The sequence below is a fragment of the Podarcis raffonei genome, chromosome 14 (assembly GCF_027172205.1).
Source record: "Podarcis raffonei isolate rPodRaf1 chromosome 14, rPodRaf1.pri, whole genome shotgun sequence".
Classification (NCBI taxonomy): Eukaryota; Metazoa; Chordata; class Lepidosauria; order Squamata; family Lacertidae; genus Podarcis; species Podarcis raffonei.
In genome coordinates, this window is record NC_070615.1 from 15211943 (window position 1) to 15220963 (window position 9021).

A 9021-nucleotide genomic window follows, 5' to 3' on the forward strand; every position below is an offset into this window, starting at 1 on the left:
GGACCTAACGGTCAGGGGTCCCTTTACTGTAGCACCCTGCTTGTGGTTAACGCTTAGCTGGAATGAAATATTCAACACAGCAATAGAGAAATTAAAATAATAATTTATTTGTCAGACAAATAAATGAGAGACACAGTGGTATATGGTTACCAAAGCTCTGCCCACTCCAGCCCTGATGGCCAACACTTATATTCCCTCAGCCCAGCCCCCTTGCTCCTCCTTTGGCTGCCTCTGTCCAATCAGCCTAGTTGAAATTCCTATTGGTTGTTTGCTAGAACCAATCATAAAAGATACACCCATTTCCTATTACCTTTTATGGGAGACAAAGAGCTATATTTCCTTCTATCCATAAATGGCAGACAAGTAGCCATATATCTTACATTTGCCTCAACCAGGCACCTTAATTACCAGATAACCTTTGGCCCCTGTTGTCTTATTCACTGCAAAACAGATGGCTAAAGCAGATGGTGCATGGTTTTTTAATTTTTATCTTAAAGAGATCTTGGGTTCACCTTCTCACACACCATCTATGAAATAAGAATCTAACGTAAGAATCTAACATTTCTTACTTTCTAAATCCTTTGCATAATTACATTTAAGCCAATATATTTCATACATTAACATATATAGCTTTTTAGAAGGAAAGGAACTTAGTAAAAACAATTTAAAGCAACCCCTTAAATTTACACCTCCCCTTTCAAACCAGCTGCTGTTTCTAAAAGCAACTTCTTCAATTTACCCTTTAACCTTATGAAAATGTGGCCAGTTTGGCACAGTGGGGAGATCACTGAAAATTGCATCCCACCCTGTTATGGGCGTAGCCAGGATTTTTTGGGGGGGAACCAAAGTGATCGATCAGTTGTTAAGTATTTCTATTGTTTTACTTGATGGGGGACAGCTGTTCCCCGCTCCCCCTTGGCTACGCCCATGTGCCCTGTTCCGCTGACAGATTCCATTCCATCAGCAGACGGTCACCACTGGATATCACGGTATGCATGTCCAATGCTCTATTCAGAATTCTCCTTAGCAGCTTTTAAAAGATGGATACAGCATAAGAGGGATGAGAATTATCAGCTATTTGCTGTTCCAAATGTTTTGTAACTGGAAACATAAATGTGTTTTGCCAGCATAACATGCTGTTGGGGCACAAGGCTGACATTTCCACTAGCGTGAACTCTGTGTTATCAGAAAATGATAAAATCATATATTTAAGGACAATTTTACTTGTCTCACTTAGTGCTTGTTACGGCTTTGTATTAAGCTGGCCTTCAAGGAAGGTGAGGTTGTGGAGTGGGATATGTAAGAACATAAAAAATGAGGCCTCCAGGAAGTCAGCAAGCAGAAAACAAAATCAATAGTTCTCAATAGTTTCAAGTGTGACCTTGCAACTAGATGTGGGAGTTTAGAAGGTTGACACTAGGATTGAAACTAGGGTTTGGCTTGCTATTTTTAGTTTCTCTCTGAAGCCAGTGTTCTTCCTAGCAGGTCTGGCCCCTTTAACCTTGCACAATGATTTTCGGTCAGCCTGGAAAAAATATTTATTTGCAAAGCTGCAATGTTATGGGCTTTTCATAGGTTACCGTTGTTGGGATACTGCCAGGGAGGCAAAGTCCATCATAGCCCCCAATCCGGCTGCCGGACGATCCATCATAGAATCATAGAATCATAGAATCATAGAGTTGGAAGAGACCACAAGGGCCATCGAGTCCAACCCCCTGCCAAGCAGGAAACACCATCAGAGCACTCCTGACATATGGTTGTCAAGCCTCTGCTTAAAGACCTCCAAAGAAGGAGACTCCACCACACTCCTTGGCAGCAAATTCCACTGTCGAACAGCTCTTACTGTCAGGAAGGACTGCCATCGACCTCCCGTAGACAGGCAGTATCAGCAATAAGCGACACGAAGCCTCAGAAATAGCTTGCCACATTCTTGGGCTGGTGCACACTCTATCAGCAGAATTCACACAGCAAAAGATGCACAGCAGGAGAGCATATTTACAAGTTTATTCAGCGTTGGTCAGAACAAAGAAAAACATGACTGCCTGCTTCGGTATGCTCAGGCAACAAGAGAAACGAAAGCAAAGACACAACAGAAACATCCTGTGAAACAGGAAATACGCAGACTCTGTGACTCACAGCCTGCTCCCTTTTAAGGTGGAACGGAAATATCCTAACAACCTTATCCCTATGGGATACGAACTGGACAAAGCAATACTTGGGCAACATGCTGCAGAAATTGAACACCAATATGATTGAGGCTTAGCCTCAAATAACATGCAAATTGATGGAGGACTACAGTCCTATAAACCTAGCAAACTACCTTTGCATGTTCCCTGTTCGAAAACACCACAGAACTTTTACTCTGGTAAATGTTCTTCCATCAACAGTTCTGGAGGGGAGGTTCCAAAAAAATCGCCTACAGTCCCTGTGAATCTGGAGATGTAGAATTGATAACTCATGTTCTTATGTGTTGCACTTTTTATTGCGATATATGTAAGATTTTTATTCAACTCTTTTTTTTAACTAGGACAATTGAATGCATTTCAGCCCTTTTCGGTTTTTTGAGATCAGAACACATCCGTCTGTTCCAAGGGGGCAAACTGTTATGTTGCTGCATGTACAACTCACGAGGGGCTGAATTTACCTGGTTTATGACACTGTTTTCTATGCTTGGCATTTTATAGTACTTTTACATGCCACACCAATGTCCAAGCAGTGCAAGACTCCAGGGGTTCTGGCCACTTACCCTGGGTTCATGTTTCCTTTGGAAATGAGGCACAGCAGAGACTGTGGTGTCTTTATGATGTATGGTTTATTTACACATATATACAACCTGGGCCTATGATTGAGGGGTTCAAAGCATTACACTTCAAGAGTCTCTCCCATTGCTGCAGCCTTCCATTCAAACAAGCAGCCCACATTGTGCTTTGGCCTCCTTCTACAGCTAGTTGCATTTAACAGACTGACACCTTTCCCCCTTGATCACGCCACAGCCCACTGAAATCCTAAAACTTCCTCCTAACAAATACTCTGGCATTGTCTTCAGACTCACTGTCTCAGAGCTCAGGGTGGGGCTCCTGTTGAGAATCCAGTTCCACCTTAAGGAGCAGACGTGTGGAATTGTTGCGTGTCACATGTCTGTTTACATTCCATCACATTATGCTGGGAACTTCCGTTGTGTGGAATAGCTTTTGCTTTTAGCTGTTCTCTCTGAGAAGACATGAGAAAGAGATGACATGTTTCTTTGTCCTGATTTATGATTAATAAATCTGTAGTTGTAGTATGCTTCCACAAGCCTCACGCCTATTCTGTGTGCGCAGTTCAATCTGCTGATAGTGTGCCCTGGCTGAGTAAGCCCAGGTCACTGATTTATGTCGGAGGAGAAGTGATGGTCTTCGAAGCGCGATGGCTGGAAGGGAACGGCCCAGCCGGGGCTAGCCAGCTGGCCTACCGGCCCTCTGCATGCCGACAACAGCTCCACCCAACTGCCAGCGGGCAGAGAGTCTTTGCTTTGCCAATTGCTTCCTTAATAGCTCTGCCCCTTCCCTTTGTCCTCTTTTAATGGTCCATCTCCCCAAGCAATTATCTGGCACAGGAAGCTGGTCTGACCTGTACTTACTAAACCCAGCTTCCGTCAGCCTATTTTAATACTCCAAGCATTGATTAATTTCTAACACTTACCAAATCCAGGAATTATGGGTTCCCTGCACCCACAAACTCTGGCACCCAAACTAATAACAGTACTATACAGTTGTTAGTAATTCTATTTTTTATGGTTTTGTGTTTTGTTTGGTACTACTTTATGTATTTGTACAAGTGTTGTTGTTGTTTAATACTGGCCATTGACCGTCATAAAGAAATTGATTGATTGAAACCACTAGTCTTCCTGTGCTGCTGCTTCTCAGCATCTAGTATGCAGAGGTATAGTGTTTCTGAAAATAAAGGTACCCCATTTAGCTATTGTGCCACAAGCGTTTGCTCTAGAAGGCTGTGGTAGATGTACTCTCATATTCAGGGGATTTACAAATGATGATGTTTTTCTCCCTTGGCTCAAAATTAGTGCCATAAAGCACACAGCTAGCACCTATTTCTATTTTCCCCTCACTAAATATTCTACCCCAGTAGATGGTATTAGTGCGTGTGTTCTATCCTGGGTTTTTTCCCTGCATGAAGAGCAGTATGCATCTTGAAATATGCAGCAGCACTAAATTCTTGGCTGAGAAGCAGAGAGTGATTGAAAATCATCTCTGTTTTCCCAAACATATACAGTACTAGATCCTCTGGGCAATACCACTTTTCCCCGATCAATTGCTTTCTGAGTAAGTAGCAATTGTACTGTAGGCTTGAAGCCCCATCTGCAGCAATTATAAAACACAACGAAGGCTCGGAAGCAGCTGGCACAAAGACTCATATGCCAAGAAACAACATCAAACATGAAAACTCCTGATATAAAGCTGGCAGGGCAGACCTCAGGAGTGAAGCCGTCTGGGTATCGCTGGGCCCTTCGCTTTTTCTCAGCCTAACCTACCTTAAAGGGTTGTTGTTATGACAAACTGGGGGAGGAGAAGTCATACCCTCCAACATTTCTCCGATGAAAATAGGGACGTCCCATTCCATAATGATAATGTTACTATTTATACCCCACACATCTTATTGGGTTGCCACAGCCACTCTGGGCAGCTTCCAACCTATATAAAAACATAATAAAACATTAAACATATTTTAAAAAACTTCCCTATACAGGATTGCCTTCAGACACCTTGGGGATTGGATAACCCCATACCCTCCAACTATCCAATAAATATAGGGACATCCTAAGGAAAAGCGGGACATTCCAGGATCAAATCAGAAACCGGGATGGCTTCTCTAAATCAAAGACATCCCTGAAAAATAGGGACACTTGGAGGGTCTGAGAAGTATGCCACCTTTGGCTCCGGGGGAAAGCAGGATGAGAATGTAATAGTAACCATAACAAAACTTGAGAGCAGTAAAGGTAAAGGGACCCCTGACCATTAGGTCCAGTCGTGGCCAACTCTGGGGTTGCGGCGCTCATCTCGCTTTATTGGCTGAGGGAGCCGGTGTCATGTGGCCAGCATGACTAAGCTGCTTCTGGCAAACCAGAGCAGCGCACGGAAACGCCGTTTACCTTCCCGCCGGAGTGGTACCTATTTATCTACTTGCACTTTGACATGCTTTTGAATTGCTAGGTGGGCAGGAGCAGGGACCGAGCAACGGGAGCTCACCCCGTTGCGGGGATTCGAACCGCCAACCTTCTGATTGGCAAGTCCTAGGCTCTGTGGTTTAACCCACAGCACAAGTTCCCAGTAAATTCAGCAGGAATTACTTCTGAGTAACGGTGCTTAGGGCTGAGCTGCATAAAGCCCCTGGGTGACACTTGTAGCAGCAAATAATCTTCAAAGAGCAGCATAATTTTACTGCTGCTTCTTTGCAGGGTTACCAGCGAAGTGTGTTTTTATGGCAGGGCTTTCCAAACTGTGTGTCGCGACACGTTAGTGTGTCGGCTGCAGTGTGTAGTTATGTCGTGTGAACGCTCCCCACGCTCCTCCCGCGGCTGGAAAAAGTTTAGTTTAACCTCCGGTTTGCTAGTAAAACTGAATTACTGTGTCGCGAAATGATGCGTGTCTAAAAAGTGTGTCACCAACGTGAAAAGTCTGGAAAGCTCTGGTGTATGGAATACATCCCTTGCTTTTAAAAGCAGCATATAATGCAATCCATTGTCGGAGAAAGTTGTTTCTGCCAATATGTACCACTTTACCCGGGCCTTTGGTACCCGGGATATGTGTATTCAGGACCCACCGTATTATTGCGACTGTAATATGTCTTAACTGTTTTTAATTTTGGATTTTAAATTGTTGCAGCATGCCCTGGGACCTGCTGATGAAATGTGGATGATAAATGTGATGGTGATTTTGCTGATGATGTTCTGACCAAACCAAAGTAGCACCACATGCATCGCCTAGGCTAGAACACAGTCTTCTGAGGAGAGACCCATTTTCCTCAATGTCCATTTGTGCTGCAGAGTGGCAGGAGACAGAAAAGAGGGTTATTCAGTAAGAAAGATTTTTACTGGCCAAATGTATGCCCCCCCTTTCTTATAGCTATGCCTATAGAGGGGAAGCTCTCATATAGACACACTCTTCACTTTCTCGCCTGTTTCTATGGCTTTCTAGACTTCTCCTGGAACGAAAGAATGCTGGGGACTAGAATGCTGCGGTGGGTAAATTGGTTGCTCAGCAGTGGCCATCATGGCTGCCCAAGTTCCCATGAGAACTCATGAGAGCACCCCAGAACCTCGTAAACAAGATGGGAGAGCTTAAAAGCTCTTTCTGTGCCAGGAAAACACTGTATCATAGAATCATAGAATTGTTGGGTGGGAAGAGACCCTGAGGACTGTCTAGTCCAACCCGCTGCAATGCAGGAATCTTTGGCCCAATGTGGCGCTCAAACCCATGACCTTGAGATTAAGAGTCTTTACCAATAGAGCAATCCCAGCCTGAGCTTTTAAAGCTCTACACCTTCCATGCATTTAATTTCTGCTGTTCCAACTGAACGGCTTGCATAAAGCTGAAATTGCACATGTTACAGGTGGGTAGGTTGCGATCATACTGTACATACAAGCCTCCCATCCATTTTTTGGATCAAGTTTCAACTCAGGCTTACCTAAGCAAAACTGTATTCCACAAGGGTAGCAGGGTTAGTCTAACCAAAACCAGCAGAGGGCGGTGTGGTAGCAAAAAAAACAAACAAACCAAAAATCCTCCTATAACAATGTGTTTGTATGTTTATTCAAGAACAATGGTCCAGTGCTTTTTTCCCCCTTTAAAAATGTTTAGGGGTACTCTCATTTTGACTCCAGAAAATCACCATTCTATAGTTCAAATCAGGAAAAATAAATAGAGTAAATGGACAAAAGTACAAAGATTCAAAAAATGTTTAGGGGTACGCATCCCCTGCGTCCCCCCAGAAAAAAGCACTGCAATGGTCCAATCCTATATGCATACCCAGAAGAAAGCCACACAGAGTTCATTGTACAGGCTTGCAGCCTTACTCTGTTCGATGGAGCTTGCAATCCTGTGCACTTTCTGCAGAAGTAGTTCCATGAATGCAGAGTCAATAACGCACAGCATTGTCCTGCAATTGGTCCACTGTGGCATAAGCAGCCATGGGTACAAGTTAAGTCCACATCCTATGTGGACTCATGTCACACAAGCAAATTAATCTCAACAAGTGTAGATGACAGCAGGTGAAGCACAAAGGGGGAAGTCAGCCTGGGAACCACACATACACCAGTACATAAATAATGGGGGTGAAAAGAAAGAAAGAAAGAAAGAAAGAAAGAAAGAAAGAGGGTGGGAGGACTAGACAGACCATTGTAAAATGAGCCCCATCCCCTGACTTAGCCAAATCAAGTCACCAGGAGATTGTGGTAACAGTAAGGAAAAATAGATATATAAAAAATGAATGTAAGAGGTGCCCTGGCAGGATCAGGCCACTTGCCCACCTGGTCAAGCATCCCGCTCACACAGTGGCCAGCCTGCAAGCAGGACCTGGGTGCAACAGGGTTCTCCCCTCTTGTGATTCCCAGAAACTGGTATACAGTGGTACCTCGGGTTACAGACGCTTCATGTTACAGACGCTTCAGGTTACAGACTCCACTAACCCAGAAATAGTACCTCGGGTTAAGAACTTTGCTTCAGGATGAGAACAGAAATCACTTGGTGGCGGCGCGACAGCAACAGAAGGCCCCATTAGCTAAAGTAGTACCTCAGGTTAAGAACAGTTTCAGGTTAAGAACGGACCTCCAGAATGAATTAAGTTCTTAACCCGAGGTACCACTGTACTGCCTCTGACCGCAAGAATAGCAACACAACCTCTGGAGCTGCAGGCTTATATTTATTCTTGCAGTGTGCCTGACTGCTGACACCTGCTACCTGAGAAGAAGCCCCATTGCATGCAATGACCTCCTTCTGAGTAAGACGGGCATTTAGGATTTGACCCTGCAGAACTTTTAGTCTCCAAGGTGCTACTGCAGGTGGGGACATCGGTGCCAACTCCTAGGGGCCGAAGTGCCTTAGCCCCCCAATAAAATATTTGAGGGGGCTCCTCCCCAGTTGTTGGGCATTGCCATTCAGATGGTGTGTATGCGCTGCATCTTGCGATCAATTATTTTATTCAAGTTGGCACCCCTGGGTGGAGGGCAGGAGAGGCACCTGGTTGCCTAGACAAAACAACAATAAATTCTGTGCTCCCCTAGAGACCCGGAATGGGGCAAGGCAGCGTCACAGGCAGCCAGCTAAAAGCCACCAACACACACTTTCACCACTGGGTGCAAACTTGAATAAAATATTGGGGGAGGCCAGGTAAACCAGCCGCTGCATAATCGATCACAAGACACCATTGGAATGGCAATGCCCATCATAGGAGCCAACTCCTAGGGGCTGAGGTCTCTTCGGCCCCCAATAAAACATTTGAGCCCCCCCAATGTTGATGGGCATTGCCATTCAAACACTGCATCATGTGATCGATTATGCAGCCCCCCATATTTTATTCAAGTTGGCACCCATGATCCTTATCACCTTTTGGGGGGGTGTTGTTGTTGTTGTTGTTTAGTCGTTTAATCATGTCCAACTCTTCGTACCCCATGGACCAGAGCACGCCAGGCACTCCTGTCTTCCACTGCCTCCTGCAGTTTGGTCAGACTCATGCTGGTAGCTTCGAGAACACTGTCCAACCATCTCGTCCTCTGTCATCCCCTTCTCCTTGTGCCTCCATCTTTCCCAACATCAGGGTCTTTTCCAGGGAGTCTTCTCTTCTCACGAGGTGGCCAAAGTATTGGAGCCTCAGCTTCACGATCTGTCCTTCCAGTGAGCACTCCGGGCTGATTTCCTTCAGAATGGATAGGTTTGATCTTCTTGCAGTCCATGGGACTCTCAAGAGTCTCCTCCAGCACCATAATTCAAAAGCATCAATTCTTCGGCGATCAGCCTTCTTGATGGTCCA